At 41.5% G+C, this 21,777-nt stretch overlaps 1 long non-coding RNA gene across 1 annotated transcript; it reads left to right on the top strand.

The window, feature by feature from the left end:
- The first annotated feature begins 10,162 nt into the window (after positions 1-10,162).
- LOC106565787 (uncharacterized) lies at positions 10,163-11,274 on the top strand. The gene is made up of 2 exons (XR_001319736.2): positions 10,163-10,701; positions 10,972-11,274. It is a non-coding gene; the product is annotated as an uncharacterized LOC106565787 (long non-coding RNA).
- Positions 11,275-21,777: the final 10,503 nt, after the last annotated feature.

The raw sequence follows: 21,777 nt of genomic DNA on the forward strand, positions 1-21,777 counted from the left end.
GTTTTAAGTTCCTCGACGTACACATCACGGACAAACTGAAATGGTCCACCCACACAGACAGCGTGGTGAAGAAGGCGCAGCAGCGCCTCTTCAACCTCAGGAGGCTGAAGAAATTCAGCTTGTCACCAAAAACACTCACAACCTTTTACAGATGCACAATCGAGAGCATCCTGTCAGGCTGTATCACCGCCTGGTACGGCAACTGCTCCGCCCACAACCGGAAGGCTCTCCAGAGGGTAGTGAGGTCTGCACAACGCATCACTGGGGGCAAACTACCTGCCCTCCAGGACACCTACACCACCCGATGTCACAGGAGGCCAAAAAGATCATCAAGGACAACAACCACCCGAGCCACTGCCTGTTCACCCCGCTATCATCCAGAAGGCGAGGTCAGTACAGGTGCATCAAAGCTGGAACCGAGAGACTGAAAAACAGCTTCTATCTCAAGGCCATCAGACTGTTAAACATTTACATTTTAGTCATTTAGCAGACGCTCTTATCCAGAGCGACTTACAGTAGTGAATGCATACATTTCATTTCATGCATTTTTTTCTTCTAGGTACTGGCCCCCCGTTAAACAGCCATCACTAACATTGAGTGGCTGCTGCCAACATACTGACTCAACTCAAGCCACTTTAATAATGGGAAAATTGATGTAATCAATTTATCACTTGCCACTTTATATTATTTATATTAGATAATGTTTACATAACCTACATTATTCATCTCATCTTTATATACTGTACGCCATACCATCTACTGCATCTTGCCATCTTGATGTAATTAGATGTATCACTAGCCACTTTAAAAAATGCCACTTTATATAATGTTTTCATAACCTACATTACTCATCTCATATGTATATACTGTACTCTATACCATCTACTGCATCTTGCCATCCTGATGTAATGTATCACTAGCCACCTTAAACAATGCTGCTTTATATGTTTTCATACCCTACAATACTCATCTCATATGTATATACTGTACTCCATACCATCTATTACATCTTGCCTATGCCGTTCGGCCATCACTCATTTATATATTTTTATGTACATATTTGTATTCATTCCTTTACACTTGTGTGTACAAGGTAGTTGTTGTGGAATTGGTAGATTACTTGTTAGATATTACTGCATGGTCGGAACTAGAAGCACAAGCATTTCGCTACACTTGCATTAACACCTGCTAACCATGTGTATGTGACAAATACATTTGATTAGATAAAAAAAAATTCCAGGCTGTATCACAACCGGCCATGATTGGGAGTTCCATAGGGCGGCACTCATTTGGCCCAGCGTCGTCCGGGTTTGGCCGGGGAAGGCCGTCATTGTAAATAAGAATTTGTTCTTATCTGACTTGCCTATTTAAATAAAAGGTTAATTAAATACATCTAATAAAAATATATACACGTCACTATGCACGTCACTATGCACGTCCCTATGCACGTCCCTATGCACGTCGACATGCACGTCGCCATGCACGTCGCCATGCACGTCGCCATGCACGTCACCATGCACGTCAATATGCACGTCACTATGCATGTCACTATGCACATAAATATGCACATCAATATACACATTTATATACACATCAATAAACTAAAAGCTGAACAAACAGTGTGTTACAGGTTGTATGTTGGCCCTCTAAGGAGGCAGTGCTGATCTAGGATCAGTTTTGACCATCATGATTAAGAGTGCAGGTACAGGGAATACCTGATCCTAGATCAGCACAGCTACTTTGTGACGCTTTATGAATATGGACTCTTGTGCTGTGTAGGCTTTAGACGTGGCTTAGACTGTTGATTCGTTGTTTTTAACCACTGACTGCCCAATGACATCATTTACGTGGCTGTAACAGTTAGTAGAGTAAATGTTTATAGATGAACAGATTGCCTATTAAAGATCGGAATTGTTTGCTTTATTGTTCTGTTTATGCATGTGCCATTTGTGAGAATGTTTGGCTGTGAGCCAGATAGCTAGTTATTCGGGCTCTCTCGCTGGAGCCAACTGGGGTACTTTTACACATATTTAAACCCTGAGCATTCAACAATGAGCCTAGAGCACACAACAACATAAACTGGATCTAGATAACTGGAGTGCCACCTGCTGGTCATGGAAGGAACTGCATGTGGGAAAGCGCCCAAGTATACACACACTTGGATGTACAGAGACATACAGGTGTGCACGCACGCACGCACGAACGAACACACACACTCACAAAATATATGTTCACTGTTGCCATCTGAAATGGCTCTATGATGACTGTCAGACTTGGAAAAGAGCCTGTCCTTCATTTCCCCCCACTACCTTTGAAACACACCATCATAGGATCATACAGAGATGCCCACATCATTTAAATATCACAAGGACCCGCCGCTCTGTCCAGCAAAACTTCAAGATCTTAGGAGAGTGACATTTTCATACCTGCAGAGTGACTCGCCTCTGCACTTGCCTCTCTATCTCTCTCTCTTTCTCTCTCTCTGTCCCTCTCTCTCCAGGGCTGTCAGTCAGAGGGATCCCAGGTATGGGCTGTCAGTCAGAGGGATTGGAGCTGTGGTGTGAGTGTAGTCCTGGCTGTGTGAGTGGATTGGAGCAGACATGTGTAATGTGTGTGGAAGGATGTCCTGTTGTGTGAGAGCCAGTCACGTCTCACACATTCTCCCTATTCCCTTCTATTTTTCTCCCTCTCTCTCTTACTCGCTCTGTCTCTCTCTCTCTCTCGCTCTCTCTCTCTCTCTCTCTTACTCTCTCTTGCTCTCTCTGTCGCTCTCTCGCTCTGTCCCTCTAGCTCTCTGTCTCTCTCTCCCTGACTCTGTCTCCCCCTCCTCTTTTCTTTCCTTCCCTTCTCTTTCTCTCCTGCTGAAATTAGATATGTTAGTCTTTACTCGTGTATTGTTATTCATTATATTGATTTATGTACTGTATTGTTGAGGGAGATAGCACATAAGCATTTCGCTGTGACTTTTAGTCCTGCTGTACGTGTGATTTTATTTGATATGACCTATATTATATGTCTCACTATTGTCATTACCAGAATGTTTTTCACTTTTTTCCAATATAAAAAAGCAAAGGGTTTATAAAAAAGGGCCAGAGGCTAGAGGTGGAATTACAACTCCCCCATAGCTTTGTTGGGAGCCACTGGACCAAGAAGGAAGGAGTCTTTGCCCTCCTCACTTTCCACCAAAAAACCTGAATCTTTTGCTCCCCTGCTTTTCCTTTAGAGGGCCAGAAGCCGAGGGAGGGGTAAAGGGAGAGAAGGAGAAAGAAGGGAAGGGGAAGAAGAAGAGTAGGGGTTCTCAGACCCTCATTTACCCTGTCAACCCTCCTAGCGGGGGATAGTGTTCAGGATCTATTGATCCCAACTCAGTGGAGCACTAATCCTGCAGACTTGAATGATTCCGACTGTTGTCTAGCCTCAGTGCACAGCCCAATCCTTCCTCTGCACTATTTTCACTCCCTCTCTCCCTCCATCTCCTCCCCCAGCTTCTCATAAAGCATTGATATGCATGACGGGAGGCCTGGAGAGGTGGGGTTAGTGGTAGTGGTGATGGGGAGAGGGGCAGTGTACATATTAACTGTATATACATTGCAACAGGAAATACTAAGACATGGATGTCGATTAAGATAGCCCCCTGCACCTCTCTGATTCAGAGGGGTTGGGTACAGAAGACACGTTTTAGATGAAAGCATTCAGTTGTACAACTGACTAGGTATCCCCCTTTCCCTTTCCTTACCTGGCGAGGTGAAAGACAGCAGCTAGGGCCTATCAGTGGCCGGACAGGAGACAGGAGACAGAGCCCGGAGCGAGGTGTTCACGAGATGCCAACCCAGTGGACTTTCCTTCTGTCCCCTTCTCTCCCCTTATCTCTCCTTCAACCCCCTTCTCTCAACATCTCTCTCCTTCAACCCCCCTTCTCTCTCCTACTCTTTCCTGCAACCTCCTCTCTCCTTCACCCCTTCTCTCAACATCTATCTTCTTCAACCCTCTTCCCTATCCTTCTCTCTCCTTCATTGCCTTTCTCTCCCATTCTCTCTCTGATCCCCTTATCTCTCCATCATCCCTCTTCTCTCCCCCTCTCCCCTAGTTATCCCTGCTTCCTCCTATCTCCTTCTGTCTACTTCAACCACTTTCTCTCTCCTCTCATCTCTCTCCATCAACCCCCTTCTCTGTCCTACAACACCCTTTCGCCCCTTCTCTTTCCTTCAACCCCCTTCTCTCCCCTTCTCTCTCCTTCAACCCCCTTCTCTCCCCTTCTCTCTCCTTCAACCCCCTTCTCTCCCCTTCTCTCTCCTTCAACCCCCTTCTCCCCCTTCTCTCTTCCTCATCCACATTCTCTCTCCTTCTCTCCCCTTCTCTCTCCTTCGACTCGCTTCTCTCCCCTTCTCTCCCCTTCTCTCTCCTTCTCTCTCCTTCTCTGTCCTTCTCTCTCCTTCAATCCCCTCCTCTCTCCTTCTCTCTCCTCCTCTCTCATTCCCTCCGCTTCTCCCGCCTTCAACCCTGTTCTCTACACTTCTCTTTCCTTCTCTCTCCTTCAGCATCCCTTCTCTCCCCTTCTCTCTCCCTCTCTCCCCTTCACTCTCCTTTTCTCTACATAAATATTTGTAGGGATAGCCCCCTTTTTTTCATTTTTGCCAAAAATGACATACCAAATCTAACTGCCTGTAGCTCAGGACCTGAAGCAAAGATTTGCATATTCTTGGTACTATTTGAAAGGACACACTTTGCAGTTTGTGGAAATGTGAATTGAATGTGGGAGAATATAACACAATAGATCTGGTAGAAGAAAATACAAAGAAAAAAAACAACCGCTTGTAATTCTAATGGTGTCCACAATATGGCAGCCGTGTATGTGCAACGTTTCAGACGGATAACTTGAAGTATGACTAAACTACATGACATTTAGTGTGAAGTCACCAAGGTACATTTGGGCAAATCGTGAAGGAGACATTTGCCTTCATATTACATTTTTCTGCAAGAATATCGTCAAATCTGTAAACTTGGACTTTGATTTCACTTTTCCAGTATTAGTAGCCATATTATAAGTTCAACATTTGAAGAACAACTCGTTTTCATAACTTCATAACTCTGAATATTCTTATATTATTTGCCCAAAATGAAAAGGTATGCTGTCGTGCAAGGTTAGTAGCTACATTTTATGACATATACAGGGTTTCAGGATACTCCCGTAAAGCCCAGCTCATTGGCTATCTAGCTAGCTTTGTTTGACCCTGATTGGTGCTTATGAGACAAAGTTAGAGTCGTTCAAGTGAAGACCACCAGCGTCATCGGCGTGCCATGAAGGCGTCGCTCTCTGAACAAATATGGTGTCCTGTAGGATATACTACACCCCTAATCATATAGTGGTCTGGTTACGTTCTAGGACCTCTGAGGAATACATACAAACGTGATTTGGCTGGTTGAAATAACGTTTAGGGTTAGATTTTCACAGATTCCTTTCTTTGCAAATTGAACGAGTGGAAATACAAAATCGATTGTGCATGCTATATGGACCTTTTTAGGATATGAAAAAGGATGTTATCTAACAAAACAACACTTCATGTTATCCATGGGACCCTTTGGATGATAAATCAGAGCAAGATTTCAGAATGTAAGTACCCATTTCACCTTCAGAGGTGAATTTATCAAACCTATCACGGTGAAAAAAAAGTGTTTTGTTGTTCGGAGCTCTCCTTAAACAATAGAATGGCATTTTCTCGCAGTAATAGCTACTGTAAATTGGATTGTGCAGTTATATTAACAAGAATTTAATCTTTCAGCCGATATAAAACACTTATATGTACCGACATTTGTTGTTTCTCCAAAATCTGCGATCGTGACATAAGGCGCTGCATGATTTACAACCGTCCCGTTGACGGGACGCTGATCCCTAATTAACACCCCTTCTCTCTCCTTCTCTCTCCTTCAACCCCCTTCTCTCCCATTCTCTATCCTTCTCTTTCCTTCAACATCCTTACTGCCCCTTCTCTCTCCTTCAACTCCCTTCTCTCCCATTCTCTCCTCTTCAACCACCTTCTCTCTCCTTCTGTCCCCTTCTCTCTCTCATCCCCCTTCTCTCCCCTTCTCTCCCCTTCTCTCTCCTTCTCTCTACTCCTCTCTCCTTCTCTCCAATTGTCTCTCCTTCGACCCCATTCTCTCCACTTCTCTCTCCTTCTCTCCCCTTCTCTCTCCTCCTTTTCTCCTTCTCTCCCCTTCTGTCTGAAATTCTCTCTCATTCTCCTTCAATCCCCTTCTCTCCCATTCTCTCCCCTTCTCTCTTCTTCAACCTCTTTCTCTCCGCTTCTCTCTCCTTCAACACCCTTCTCTCCCCTTCTCTCTTCTTCACCTTCTCTCTCCTTCTCTCTCCTTCTCTCCCCTTCTCTCCCGTTCTCTCTCATTCAACACCCTCCTCTCTCCATCAATCCCCTTCTCTCACCTTCAACCCCCTTCTTCCCCCTTCTCTACACTTCTCTCTCCTTCTCTCTCCTTCTCTCCCCATCTCTCTCCTCCTCTCTCCTTCCCTCTGCTTCTTCCTCTTTCAACCCTCTTTTCTAGACTTCAACCCCCTTCTATCCCCTTCTCTCTCCTTCAACCCCCTTCTCTCTCCTTCAACCCCCTTCTCTCTCCTTCTCTCAACATCTCGCTACTTCAACCACCTTCTCTTTACTTCATCCCTATTCTCTCGCCTTCTCTCTCCTTCATCCCCCTTCTCTCTCCTTATCTTCCCTTCTCTTCTCTCCTTCCTTCCCCTTCTCTCTCCTTCAATACCCTTCTCCCTCCTTCAACCCCCTTCTTTCCCCTTCTCTCTACTTCTCTTTCCTTCTCTCCCACTCATTCTCTTCCTCTCTAATTTTCTCTCCTTCTCACTTCTTCAACCCCCTTCTCTCCCCTTCTCACAACATCTCTCTCCTTCAACAGCATTCCCTCTCCTTCATCCCTATTCTCTCCCCTTCTCTCTCTTTCAATCCCCTTCTCTCCCCTTCTCTCTCCTTCTCTCCCCTTACCTCACATTCTCTCATTTTCTCTCCTTTTCTCTCCCCTTCTCTTCCCTTCTCATTTTCTCACCCTAAGAAACACTGATTTGGATCTTAGGCATTAGTTGGTGTGCCCACTGACTGACTGACTGACTTACTGACTGGTCAGTGTGCTTTATAGCAGTTTTGGCTCTATAGCAGTTTTCATGCAGTAAGACTTTGTATAAGTTTTGCTTCATTAACCCGTTTACCATGCGGCATATACTGTAGCATTTATTACACTTGAGCATCTAGTTTGTGTGTGATTGAAATCATTAGTCAACACTGTTGGTTAAAGCCTTACCCTATAATGTCCACTCCGCCACATTAATCATATTAACATACAGTGCATTCAGAAAGTATTCAGACCCATTCAACATTTTGTTACGTTACAGCCTTTTCCTAAAACATATATTTTTTAAATCCCTCATCAATCTACACACAATACCCCATAATGACAAATCAAAAACAGGTTTTTAGATTTTTTGCTGTGTACTTAGGGTCATTGTCATGTTAGAAGGTGAACCGTCGCCTCAGTCTGAAGTCCTAAGCGCTCTGGAGCAGGTTTTCATCAAGGACCTCTCTGTACTTTTCTCTGTTCATCTTTCCCTCGATCCTGAGTAGTCTCCCAAGTCTCTGCCATTGAAAACATACCCAGTGCATGATGCTGTCACCACCATGCTTCACCGTAGGTGGTGCCAGGTTTCCTAAAAGATGTGATGCTTGGCATTCAGGCCAAAGTGTACAAGCTCGGTTTTATCAGACCAGAGAATCTTGTTTCTCATGGTCTGAGTCTTTAGGTGCCCTTTGGCAAACCCCAAGCGGGCTGTCATGTGACTTTTACTGAGGAGTGATTTCTGTCTGGGCACTCTACCATAAAAGCCTGTTAGAGTGCTGCAGAGATGGTTGTCCTTCTGGAAGGTTCTCCCATCTACACAGAGGAATTTTAGAGCTCTATCAGAGTGACCATTGGGTTCTTGGTCACCTCCCTGACCAAGGCCCTTCTCCCCCGATTGCTCAGTTTGGCTGGGCGGCCAGCTCTAGGAAGAGTCTTGGTGGTTCTAAACTTCTTCTTCCATTTAAAAATGATTGAGGCCACTGTTTTTTGGGGACCTTCAATGCTGCAGACATTTTTTGGTACCCTTCCCCAGATCTGTGCCTTGCCACAATCCTGTCTTGGAACTCCTTCAAACTCATGGCTTGGTTTTTGCTCTGACATACACTGTCAACTGTTGGACCTTATATAGACAGGTGTGTGGCTTTCCAAATCATGTCCAATCAATTGAAATTAACCACAGGTGGACTCCAATCAAGTTGTAGAAACATCTCAAGCATGATCAATGGAAACAGGATGCACCTGAGCTCAATTTTGAGTCTCATATTAAGGAGTCTAAATACTTACAGTACCAGTCATAAGTTTGGACACACCTACTCATTCAAGGGTTTTTCTTTATTTTTACTATTTTCTACATTGTAGGATAATAGTGAAGACATCAAAACTATGAAATAACACATATGGAATCATGTAGCAAGAAAGAAAGAGTTAAACAAAAGATTTCTACAAAGTAGCCAACCTTTCCCTTGATGACAGCCTTGCACACTCTTGGCATCTTTTTATTTACTTTTATTTATTAACCTTTATTTAACTAGGCGTAAATACATTTTCTAATAACCTATTTTCGCTTTGTCATTATGGGGTATTGTGTTTAGATTGATGAGGAAAATAATAAATTTAGTCAATTTTAGTATAAAGCTGTAACGTAACAAAATGTGTAAAAAGGGAAGGGGTCTGAATACTTTAAGAATGCACTGTAATACAAAAATCCCCATCAAAAGCTGTCTGTTTAAGATAGAGATACAGTATCTGTTTTTTGCATGGGCTGAGTCTCAATCCAGGGAATCCGCTGACATTGCCCTTTCGCATATTCGGTGAAAGGTGGCAGAGCTAGAGCGATGTTTGTCAGAGCATGAGACATACTGAAAATCGTTCCTCTCACAAAAACATCTGTAGCATCCGAAAGGTTAGGCTGACAAAGTATTATGACCACTCTCACGAGTGCCAAGACTAGTCTGAAGTCGCTACAGCCTCTTCTGCCAACTTCTGTCTGTAGAATCCGAACGGTTTACGTTGAACTAATTTACACGGTTTGGGCTACACACTCTGTGGACAGCTGAGACTCTCACGAACACAATGGTGTTTTCCTTTTTGCTCTGGGATGCCCACAAGCCTCACCAGTTAAAAAATAAATACACGCAGAAATAGTTTGGTGCCTAAAATAAGGAGATAAATACATGTAAAAAAGAAATAAAAAATATTACAACAAATTATAAGTTTAGTGATATTTTCTTATATCTCTCAGATATAGGACAGACACCTCAGAACAAACTTTCTTTAGATATGTTTGTGCGCTATCTGTTGTTCCATGTAGTGAATCTGTTATTCAATGTGTTTCTATTGGCTAATAGCAGTAATGCCAAATTCAATGTTTCATCCAATAATATTTGTATGTTGTTTTTTTTATACCTTAAGGGTTCTTAAAATTCTAAATCAAATAGGTAAACGATCCTTGGTATGTCCATCTCAAAACAATTTCATGTTAGTTTAAAATCCCCCCCCCCCGGCTTAGACAGGGCTTAGAGTCTAGAGGTTAAAATATGCATTGCTTTCTTGCCACCACTATATTGTTTGTGTACTACTCCAGAATAAGTTTCCCCTCCACTAATCTCCTATCAGAAGCTATCGGAGGATTTCAGGATCAAGTTGATCAAATGGGGGATTGAGTGTGTTTAAGAACATGATTATAAGTCCGCCTAAGCACATAATGCATGGAGGGGGGAAATCTGCTTGCACGCGCTTTCTTTAATCGGCTTTGCGTCGTCGATAACAATGCGTACCTATTTATCTGTGTTTGTGTAATGGACGCTGCAGGTCCGTCACTGTGGGGCCCACTATGGGACCTCTGGGTGGTACAGGGGCCTTTCACTGAGCTGACAGGTGCAGTGGGGGCTGGCTAAATCCTGTCTATTCTCCCTGGCACTACCCCGTGCCAGGAATGGGGCTCTATACAGTGCAGGCTGAGCCCTGCCACAAACTGCAGAGGGGGTAAAGAGGGGCATGGGCACCGCCCGGCTGGGTATTCACTCTCACCCAGAGCACAGCAACCTGACACACAGATACAGACAGACAGGGTTGGGTAGATATACTGAAGGAAGGCACGGTGAACATTTATTAATATCAGGTCGATATTGAAATGAAAAGCCTAGACCAGGTTAAATAAAAAATAAAAAACAACCTGGACTCAGAGCAAAATGTATTATATGAATCCTACAGACGAAGAACCGTATATGTGACATTTTTCAAAAAAACGAGATATACATGAAAAATCATTATTGGACACCCTTTTTCTATAGTGAACCGGTTTCACAAGCTTTCCACGCGCTAATTAACAATATGTTTAAATTTAAAGATAGGCTCTCGTGGAATAACCGTTTATGTGCACCACTCAGAATGGACGGACAAGCGCACAACTTTTCTGTTGCTGATGAAAATCACCGAAATGTGGGAAAGAAACGTAAAACAAAACTAAAAGAATGGAAAGACAGGCAAAGGAAGATCTTACGGGATGCGGGAAAACCCTATACAAATCGTAAGGGTCAAGAAAAAAATGGGAAAAGCTGTCCAAAAGAGGTATGTGGAAGAACCGTATATCAAACAATCAAGCTAGCTAGCTATAGAGTACAGTAACTAACATGTATGTTCTGGGTTGTCTAATTTGTAACTATAGAGAAAACATATTAGCTAAAGTTCGTTGGCTACTAACTTATACATTATCGTTACAAATGTTATTGCTAGATTATAGAAGAAACATAGCTAGCTACTTTTTGTCCATCCACCGGATGATTCGACATGGCTACAGTAGCTAGCTAGTTATATGTAACGTTACACTGTATCCTGCAGGGAAGAGCGTGTTCCACGACGTGCAGAAAGGATTGTGGAAAGTTGATTGATGAGCGCAAGCTGCATCTGTTCAACAGTTTCTACACTGTCCCATACGAGAAACAACCAGCAAAACCATTCAAGGTGATGAGGATGCAATGTGAAGACTTCAGTCACCTCCCAGATTCTGTTCTCAAGCGACCAGCTGGACTACAGATCACTTCAGTGAGGTGGTTAAAAGTCACATGTATTGCACAGAGAATAGTTTACTAACATCCCATCAACATGCAACATGTTGTTCTAACAATAAAATATCCTAATGATTCCCTTTTTTTATTCATTACAATATACATCTCTGTCACCACATTTAGCATCAACTCTAAGCAGTTAATACTTATTTACTGCTGTCACCTCAGTACAGAAGGACGTTTCTTGCCTTTAGCATGGGTTTAACGCAATTCAAAACTTAATTGCAGATCATAGTGTTAAACGCAAAGAGAATGGTTTTCTGAACGTTTTGTAATATTGACCTTAGGGACCTGCATAATGGACATGCATATTGGCACATCACATTGATCCATATTTGATATGTACAAGTTGTACTTCTTTTGATTGAATTAATTTAATTGTATTCTATTTTTGTAGTTATTCTATGGTATGTTCACATTGAGGGCTTCATTTTAAATGAGACTAAGATTTCATGACTCAACTTTTAAGAAAAGTCATCGGTGCTAAAGTTGATAGACCACCTTTAAATGAACCTCCATTAAATGAATTAACTACATATTGCATTTAAGTTATTTACATGAAGGGCATCTGTACTTGAAAGTACTTAAAACATCATATCAGGTATTAAAAAAGGACATCTTACAAGTGTCATGCAAAATGTCACATATAGTGTTCTTCCACAAACTGAAATCATCACTGGAGATATACTGTTCTTCCACATTCTAAAAATTAAAACGGCAATAAAAAAAGTATTTTTTGAAATAACAAAAAAATATCAATTGTTGTTGGAAGATATGAGTATGGTGAAATATTTGTCAACCATAAAACACCCAATGTGGTACACACAATGAATAATATAAAAATAACTGATTATCTTAAAATGGAAAAATTGTCACATATATGGTTCTTCGTCTGTAGGATTCATATGTCACGAAAACCCATTCCACTCCACTTAGTATGATGTGTTATGTTACGTTATGTTACATTGGCTTCCCAATTGCAATTTCATACATATTGTCATGAATTTGGAATATGTATGATATGTTATGGATTCCAATGTGTTGTTGCTTATGTTAGTTAAGTGGCTAGGTAACCAATGCTAAAGTTAGCTAGGTGGCTAACATTAGCTAGACTAGGTTTTGGCATAGGGGTTAAAGTTAAGGATTAGGAGTTAGGATAAAGGTTAAAGGTTAAGGCAAGCTAACCTCTATGGGCTAGGTGGGACGCTTGCGCAGCCTGTGGCGCGATTTTCAAAACCTTAAAAATCCTATTACTTCAATTTCTCAAACATATGACTATTTTACAGCTATTTAAAGACAAGACTCTCGTTAATCTAACCACACTGTCCGATTTCAAAAAGGCTTTACAACGAAAGCAAAACATTAGATTATGTCAGCAGAGTACCAAGCCAGAAATAATCAGACACCCATTTTTCAAGCCAGCATATAATGTCACCAAAACCCAGAAGACAGCTAAATGCAGCACTCACCTTTGATGATCTTCATCAGATGACAACCCTAGGACATTATGTTATACAATACATGCATGTTTTGTTCAATCAAGTTCATATTTATATCAAAAAACAGCTTTTTACATTAGCATGTGACGTTCAGAACTAGCATACCCCCCGCAAACTTCCGGGGAATTCGCTAACATTTTACTAAATTACTCACGATAATCGTTCACAAAAAGCATAACAATTATTTTAAGAATTATAGATACAGACCTCCTCTATGCACTCGATATGTCCGATTTTAAAATAGCTTTTTGGTGAAAGCACATTTTGCAATATTCTAAGTACATAGCCCAGGCATCACGGGCTCGCTATTTAGACACCCGGCAAGTTTAGCACTCACCATAATCATATTTACTATTATAAAAGTTTGATTACCTTTTGTTGTCTTCGTCAGAATGCACACCCAGGACTGCTACTTCAATAACAAATGTTGGTTTGGTCCAAAATAATCCATCGTTATATCCGAATAGCGGCGTTTTGTTCGTGCGTTCCAGACACTATCCGAAATGGTAAAGAAGTGTCGTGCGCATGGCGCAATTCGTGACAATAAAATTCTAAATATTCCATTACCGTACTTCGAAGCATGTCAACCGCTGTTTAAAATCAATTTTTACGCCATTTTTCTCGTAGAAAAGCGATAATATTCCGACAGGGAATCTCCTTTTCGGCAACCAGAGGAAAAAATCACAAAGGCGGGGGCGGTCGGGTCATGCGCATAAGCCCAGAGTCCCTTGATCGGCCACTTGAGAAAGGCGATAATGTGTTTCAGCCTGGGGCTGGAATGACGACATTCTGTTTTTTCCCGGGCTCTGAGCGCCTATGGAAGACGTGGGAAATGTCACGTTAGAGCAGAGATCCTTAGTAAAAGATAGAGATGGAAAAGAAGTTCAAGAAATGGTCAGACAGGCCACTTCCTGTAAAGGAATCTCTCAGGTTTTGACCTGCCATTTGAGTTCTGTTATACTCACAGACACCATTCAAACAGTTTTAGAAACTTTAGGGTGTTTTCTATCCATATGTAATAAGTATATGCATATTCTAGTTACTGGGTAGGAGTGGTAACCAGATTAAATCGGGTATGTTTTTTATCCAGCCGTGTCAATACTGCCCCCTAGCCCTAACAGGCTAACATGCTAAGTTGCAGCAAGTAGTTGCAAAGTTGCTAATTAGCTAAAGCTGGAAATGATGAGTTCAAACAAGCAACCTTTGGGTTGATAGACATTCATATTATACGTCTTCCCACCCACCCCAACACCCTCCTTTCGTTTTTGCCTTTAAGTAACCTACTGTCTTATTGAACGTATATCATACTAAACGGGACAAACAACGTAACCTAACATAACGTAATATATCATACTAAATGGAATGGCACGGATTGTAGTATGATTTAATATGCTTTGCTCTGAGACAAGGTTGTAAAAGCAAATCAGGCATACAATTGAAGTCGGAAGTTTACATACACTTAGGTTGTAGTCATAAAACTCGTTTTTCAACCACGTCACAAATGTCTTGTTAACAAACTATAGTTTTGGCAAGTCAGTTAGGACATCTACTTTGTGCATGACACAAGTAATTTTTCCAACAATTGTTTACAGACAGATTACATCACTTATAATTCATTGTATCACAATTCCAGTGGGTCAGAAGTTCAAATACACTAAGTTGACTATGCATTTAAACAGCTTGGAAAATTCCAGAAAATTATGTCATGGCTTTAGAAGGTTCTGATAGGCTAACTGACACAATTTGAGTCAATTGGAGGTGTACCTGTGGATGTATTTCAAGGCCTACCTTCAAACTCAGTGCCTCTTTGCTTGACATCATGGGAAAATTAAAAGAAATCAGCCAAGACCTCAGAAAAAAATTGTAGACCTCCACAAGTCTGGTTCATCCTTGGGAGCAATTTCCAAACCCCTGAAGGTACAACGTTCATCTGTACAAACAATAGTACGCAAGTATAAACACCATGGGACCATGCAGCCGTCATACCACTCAGGAAGGAGACGCGTTCTGTCTCCTACAGATGAACGTACTTTGGTGCAAAAAGTGCAAATCAATCCCAGAACAACTGCAAAGGACCTTGTGAAGATGCTGGAGGAAACAGGTACAAAGTATCTATATCCAAAGTAAAACGAGTCCCATATCAACATAACCTGAAAGGACACTCAGCAAGGAAGAAGCCACTGCTCCAAAACTGTCATAAAAAAGCCAGACTACGGTTTGCAACTGCACATGGGGTCAAAGATCGTTCTTTTTGGAGAAATTTCCTCTGGTCTGATGAAACAAAAATAGAACTGTTTGGCCATAATGACCATTGTTATGCTTGGAGGAAAAAGGGGGAGGCTTGCAAACCGAAGAACACCATCCCAACCGTGAAGCACGGTGGTGGCAGCATCATGTTGTGGGGGTGCTTTGCTGCAGGAGGGACTGGTGCACTTCACAAAATAGATGGCATCATGAGGAGGGACAATTATGTGGATATATATGAAGCAACATCTCAAGACATCAGTCAGGAAGTTAAAGCTTGGCGGCAAATGGGTCTTCCAAATGGACAATGACCCCAAGCATACTTCCAAAGTTGTGGCTAAATGGCTTAAGGACAACATAGTCAAGGTATTGGAGTGGCCATCACAAAGCCCTGACCTCAATCCTATAGAAAATCTGTGGGCAGAACTGAAAAATCATGTGCGAGCAAGGAGGCCTACAAACCTGACTCAGTTACACCAGCTCTGTCAGGAGGAATGTGCCAAACTTCACCCAACTTATTGTGGGAAGCTTGTGGAAGGCTACCCGAAACGTTTGACCCAAGTTAAACAATGTAAAGGCAATGCTACCAAACAGTAATTGAGTGTATGTAAACTTCTGACCTCCTGGGAATGTCATGAAAGAAATAGAAGCTGAAATAAATCATTATCTCTACTATTATTCTGACATTTCACATTCTTAAAATAAAGTGGTGATCCTAACTGACCTAAGACAGGGAATTTGTACTAGGATTAAATGTCAGGAATTGTGAAAAACTAAGTTTAAATGTATTTGGCTAAGGTGTATGTAAACTTCCGACTTTAACTGTATGTTGTCATGTCTTTGGCTATTAAGTGATATGACATGCTATTCTATAAAATCCTTTCTCTGTAATTCATATTACCTGATTAAGCTAATCATGTAAATGTAATTAACTAGAAAATCAGGGCACCACGAAAGAGTGTTTATAGAGCTGTTATCTTCCGAATAAACTCTTAAATATCTAGTAATATTTTACATCAATAGCAGTCAATATTAATCGTCACCTTATTTCAGTCTCATCTGAAAGTTGTAAATTCTTGGTTATCTTCATGAACCCTGGCTAACAAGTTGAATCCGCAATTCAAACTTTGGTTTAATTATTTATTTACTAAATACCTAAATAATCACACAGAATTACATATACACAGAATGCAAATTATGTCATACACAAAACGTCACTGGTGGACGGAGCCGACATGACGGCTGGTTACACAAAGGAAAGGGGGTTGGATCTGAGTGAAAGAGCGGGAAGACTGAGGAACAAAGGGAAAAGCTATGCTATCGTAAATACAGAATCTTATGCATTCTAAATAACCGCCCATTTGGAAAAGGAAAATGCAATAAATATTCACTCTGAGCTGCGCTTCGGTAGGTTGGTCGTAGATGCTGGCCGTGTTGCCCAACAGAGATCTTCCTTTTCCCTTTAAGAGTGTCTCTGGTGGTAAACAGAATACGTTGTAGTATCGTCGTTGTGTGTTAGATTCGATACGTCGTCCGTCCTTTCCTAGCCCACGTTTACAGCAGCCGCTGCTAACTCAACGGCTAGGAGGTATCACTTCTGTAGTGAATAAGAGTTCAAAGTTCATACCATTCGCATCCAAAGCTCATGCTGAGGTTGACTTAGTTCTGTAGTTGACATGTTAGTCCTTTTAATGTGGAACCGTCGTCCTCACGTCCTCGGAACAGCTTATTATCTGAATCCTTCTGACATCGGACCGTTGCCCTAATGTACCCGGAACAGCAAGTTATTCGCCCTTTTAATGCAGAGGCTGCAGGCCTCGCGTACTCGGAACCGCTTATTACATTTTCGTTTAGGGCATATATAGTGGAGGGAGTGGGGTGTGTTTCATAGTTTATAACCAATGTTTCTTCACAGGGGCTGATTGAGCAGAGCTCTAATCTTATGAAAACCCAATTCTCTCATTTGGAAGCTAAGATTACATTTCATCTTTTCACAAATAGTTTCATATTTAAACATTTAAATTGCACAACAATTCCATTTGAATCTGATAACTAGAATGTGTAGACTTTCCCAGATACAGTTTATGTCGTCCTGTCATCAGTCATAATGTCTCAGATGACAACCGAACAGACATCATATACATTAAGTTGGCTCGTTGGCTGGCCCTCGCTTCATAATCGTCGCCAAACCCACTGGCTCCAGGTCATCCACAAGACGCTGCTAGGCAAAGTCCCCCTTTATCTCCGCCAACTGGTCACCATAGCAGCACCCACCTGTAGCACGCGCTCCAGCAGGTATATCTCTCTGGTCACCCCCAAAGCCAATTCCTCCTTTGGCCGTCTCTCTTTCCAGTTCTCTGCTGCCAATGACTGGAACGAACTACAAAAATCTCTTAAACTGGAAACACTTATCTCCCTCACTAGCTTTAAGCACTAGCTGTCAGAGCAGCTCACAGATCACTGCACCTGTACATAGCCCATCTATAATTTAGCCCAAACAACTACCTCTTCCCCTACTGTATTTATTTATTTATTTATTTTTGCTCCTTTGCACCCCATTATTTCTATTCCTACTTTGCACTTTCTTCCACTACAAATCTACCATTCCAGTGTTTTACTTGCTATATTGTATTTACTTTGCTACCATGTCCTTTTTTGCCTTTACCTCCCTTATCTCACCTCGTTTGCTCACATTGTATATAGACTTATTTTTCTATTGTATTATTGACTGTATGTTTGTTTTACTCCATGTGTAACTCTGTGTTGTTGTGTGTCGAACTGCTTTGCTTTATCTTGGCCAGGTCGCAATTGTAAATGAGAACTTGTTCTCAACTTGCCTACCTGGTTAAATAAAGGTGAATATAAAAAAGTACCAAAGCATATTCTCCACTGGATGGATTACCAAAATATGGTTATTTTCCCCCCACCGTTTGATGTTCCCAGACTCTCTATGTTTAACAAAGGCTATTCAAGAGTCCTTCAATAGAGTCGAGAGAGGGAAGGGAGAAAGGTATTTATGGGGGGGTCATAAACCTTACCCACAGGCCAGCGTCATGACAATGTAGAATACTGATATGCACCAAAAGTGTATACAGGTGCAGTATTGCAGGTATCACAAATTCTCTGTACATGGAAATGAGAATAAAAATGATGATCATACCCTTCCCTATATGTCCTATTTCTCATTGCCCGTTTCATGACGTACTGCTCCAAAGTATGATTGGACCTGAATTTTGCTAATGCAGACTTTGATTTACATGTACCATTTAAATGGTGGCATTGCTTATGACTGTGCTTCTGAGACTTGTACTTAAACCAGCTCGATTATTCCAAACGCATATTTCATTTCACTTGGTTGATGGTCCCATATGGTAAGATGTTTCATTTTCAATACAGAATCCCAGATATAATGACGCTCAATTAAAAAGCAATATGCAATGACATTCCGTGATAATTACGTTTTTTTTTCTCTATGTTTTAACACCCTGCTACCACAGCCGCAGGAAGAAGTTTGGGGTTGGAGGTGCTGATATCAGTCTGCTAATAAAGGACTAGTAAAGGCCCAGTGCACTACTTTTTCAGATTGTTTTACTAAATGTATTTGAGTGTTTACCAGCATTTGTAACGTGAATCTGATAATTATCAAAATAATTCATCTGATAATACTTGTGGAATATATGCTTGAAATATGTTTTCCAGTTTCTTTAAATACTCTGTAAATGCAACTTATTTCTCTGTGAAAATTGAAATAGTCCATTCTTTCCTTCTTCATATTAGTAGATGCTCTTATCCAGAGCAATTTACAGTAATATTAGTAGATGATCTTATCCAGAGCAATTTACAGTAATATTAGTAGATGATTTTATCCAGAGCAATTTACAGTAATATTAGTAGATTATCTTATCCAGAGCAATTCACAGCATACATTTTCCCCATGGGAATCAAACCAACAATCCTAGCATTGCAAGTTCCATGCTCTACCAACTGAGCCACATCATATCATCTCAAACAACTTGATGGGGAAAATAATAAAGGGATATATATATATATATATATATAAAAAATATGTATATATATATTTAAAATAACATACATATTTATAAATATATATATATTGGGGATTGGAAATGATGCAGACAACTACATTGATAGAGGTCACAATCTATGTGCAATAAATACAAATAAATAAAACATTTAATTAATTACTGTATTGTACATTGTTTTTCTTCATGGTGATGGAAAGTCTACAGGTACTAACCTAGCTGACCAGCCTATGTACAATACAGTAATGTACACTTACATTAAGTGGTTTGTAAGGATGGTAAATTAATACTGCACAAAATGTGGTTGTTTTCCATGTTATTTGATCAGGAAAAATATTTAATTTGATGTGGATGTCTGTGTCTTTGCCCATAACCTTGCACCTTTTGATGTAAATGTTTGAGGATGATTTTAAGAGCGCTGGGCCAGTAACTGCAAGGTCGCTGGTTGGAATCCCTGAGACAACTAGGTGAAAAATCTGTCGATGTGCCCTTGAACCTAATTCCTCCTGTAAGGAAACCTAATTCCTCCTGTAAGGTGCTTTGATAAGTGTCTGTAAAATGAGATGTGCACATAACTTCGCTTCCGCACAAAACTCCCATTGAACTCAATGCATGATTTACATAAACGTTCAAGTTAGATTACCGCTCTCATTTCTAAAGTTAGGATTCGGCCCTAAATGACTGAAACATACACCCTCCCTCCCAGGCCCCAGCTCTGTGTCTAGCTCTCTGTACTCAGTCTGATAGGCAGCTCTGTGTCTAGCTGTCTGTACTCAGTTTGATAGGCAGCTCTGTGTCTAGCTGTCTGTACTCAGTTTGATAGGCAGCTCTGTGTCTAGCTGTCTGTACTCAGTTTGATAGGCAGCTCTGTGTCTAGCTGTCTGTACTCAGTTTGATAGGCAGCTCTGTCTTTTTCCTCATGTAATTACATTGACTGAACCTGAGAAAGTAAGTTATAAAATATATATTTATTTCTCTGTCTCTTTCTTTTCTCTGCCCTTCTCTCTATGTTCTCTCTCTCGCTCTCTTACCCACTCTCTCTCTCTCTCTCTCGTTTACCCACTCTCTCTCTCTCACCCACTCTCTCTATCTCTTACCCTTTCTCTCTCTCTCTTACCCACTCTCTCGTTCTCTCTCTCTTACCCACTCTCTCGTTCTCTCTCTCTTACCCACTCTCTCTCTCTCTCTCTCTCTCTCTCTCTCTCTCTTCTTCTCTCTCTCTCTCTCTCTTCTTCTCTCTCTCTCTCTCTCTCTCTCTCTCTCTCTCTCTCTCTCTCTCTCTCTCTCTTCTTCTCTTCTGGAGGTGGGGAATTTCCCTCGCATTATTATTACTCTGATGGAATATGCCTTTACTGTGTTCATTGTCAAGGATGACAGTATTGGTCATGGGACCACATAGGCCTTGAATGGTAACATGTTAAAGCAACACTCATTTTGTCATTGGAGTTCACTCAGTGTACACACCATAACCTGAGCTATATGCACTGGATAAACATAGACCCATAACCCTGAGAGACAATGCAATAAGGTACTGAATTATCATGGTACCATAATGGGCACGTGTTAAGGCTTGTCAGCAACAAGACATGAGGTGAATGAGAAATGTAAAAGCCTTCAAGGAAATCTGTCTCACCAAAGATTTATGCAGAATCATTGTTAACACAATTACTGCATGTACACACTCTGCAAAACTGGTAGAAACTACTTGTTAGTGGAGTCAACCTCCTATTTCTGCAATTCTGAAAACGAATCTGCCAATGTATTTCACTGTGTAAAAAGGGGTTCATTCTGTCCAATGAATCAAGCCCATTCGAATAAAATAAACTGTAAAAGGTCTGGTTTGCTGTCCTTTTTCCCGCCAGTCAGTCGGTGTGTTCTATTAATCCTCAGTGATTGGTAACAAGGCCCAACACATCAGCTGATTTCCCAGCCTTCACTCACAAAATGATCTGCAGATGGATAGGAAACATACAGTTCACTTGCACCAGGGACCTAGGCAAAGATGTGGATTGGCCTGTGTCATGTTCCTCCACAGATGAAGGAGCCTGTTAAGCACTGATTTATTTGGCTTTGGCATCTGCTACATTTGCATGGGGGTTCATGCAGACCTGTTAAGGAAGAACACCCAACTCCCCGGTGGCCCACAAACTAGATTCGCTATGCTAATTCCACCCCCCTTGCCCCACAAAATGGTAAAACTTTTCCCCTCTTAAACAAAGTAATTGTTAAGCATGCATTATAAAAGGACAGCCTTGTCTTGTCCAGGCGCAGTCATTTCTGATGGCTGCACACAGGGACAAAGTCATGTCAAAATTCCACAAGGATCATTGTGTTTTTTATGCAGTCTCTGTGGACAGTTTCCTTGCTATGTTTTCCCTATACCACCTCATATTCTCCACTACTGCTGGTGGGCTTGCATCTGTAATCAGAATGTTACCTTCTTGGTTGCTGTGCCTTTGTTGCCTGGCACTGCGGCTAAACCGGCTGTTCAGGGGGCTAGCTGGGGGCTTAGCGCCACACTGGGTTTCAATGGGAGCCCACATCACTGCCAGTGCTTATCTCCCCCCATGCAGGAGAGAGGTGGCATTGAGCCGGTGGCTTATTAGAGAAGCAGGGAATGTATCCCAGCATCCCTCTCATATGTGCCTTCTCACTCTGGGCCAATGGCTGCATGGACCCCCATAGAGCCAAGCAGTCTAGGAAATGAAAGTGTTAAAACCTCCTGTGAAGTGAGATGAACTTCCTGTTGGTAATGTCTTCATTATGGCCCTGTGGCTGTGGCCATTATGTCAG

Source organism: Salmo salar, chromosome 01 (assembly GCF_965601325.2).
Source record: "Salmo salar chromosome 01, fSalSal1, whole genome shotgun sequence".
NCBI lineage: Eukaryota > Metazoa > Chordata > Actinopteri > Salmoniformes > Salmonidae > Salmo > Salmo salar.